The sequence below is a fragment of the Martes martes genome (assembly GCF_963455335.1).
Source record: "Martes martes genome assembly, chromosome: 3".
Taxonomy (NCBI): Eukaryota; Metazoa; Chordata; class Mammalia; order Carnivora; family Mustelidae; genus Martes; species Martes martes.
Genome location: NC_137890.1, coordinates 139,049,254 through 139,050,348, shown reverse-complemented (window position 1 = coordinate 139,050,348; position 1,095 = coordinate 139,049,254).

The following is a 1,095-nucleotide window of genomic DNA, read 5'->3' as shown; positions in this document are numbered from 1 at the left end:
AATTCAGGATCCAATGATATGCTGTTTATAAGAAACCCAAAAATCTAAAAACACAGGTTAAAAGTGACCATGCAAACACTTATAAAGTAAAAAAGCTGGAGTGGCTTTATTAATATCAAACAGAGTAGAATTGAGAACAAGGAAGAATATTAGGAAAAGAAGAACATTTCTTCAATAATAAACAAGTCAGCTTATCAAGGAGACATAGGAATTCTAGATGTGCATGCACCTGCTAACTAATTAGTAAAAATACATGAAGCATAAACTGATTGATCACAAAGGAGAAATAGATAAATCTAAAATTATAGGTAGAAATTTTAATATTCTTTCAGTAGTTGATAAAACAAGTATACAGAAAATCAGAAATGATATGTAATAGTCAAACAACACTGTCAACCAGCCTAACTTAATTAACATTGAACACTCCATCTGACAGAAAAATACACATTCTTTTCAAATGGACACAGGACATTTATCAAGATGACCATAAAACATAAAACAAGTGTCAGTAAATATAAGACTGAAATCATAAAAAGCATGTTTTCTGACCAAAAAAGTTTTAAATTAGAAATCAAGAACAGGAAGATATCTGAAAATCCTAAATATTTGAAAATGAATTGACACATTTCTAAATAATCCATGGTTCAAAGAAGAAATCACAATCGTTAAGTTAGAAAATATTTTAAGCTGAATGAAAGTAAAACGTAACAAAGTAAAATCTGTTAGATTTAGTTAAAACAAGATTTATTAAAAGGAAATTTATACTATTAAGTGTTCATATTAAGAAAGGAGAAAGTTCTGGAATCAACATTCCAAGCTTAAATCTTAAACTAGAATAAGGAAGGTAAATAAAGCCTAATGTGAACAAAAGAATGAAATAATAAAGATAAATAATAAATAAATAAATCCAGAACCTTTGCAGTAGAAAATGGAAAGATAACAGAAAAACAATGAAACCAAAGTTGGATTTTTGATAAGATTAATAATATTGATAAACTTTTAACTATATTGTTCAGAAAAAAGAGAAATAAAACACAAGCAATATCAAAAATGGGAGAGGTAAAATTACTTCAGATTCTACAAGTATTTAAAAGA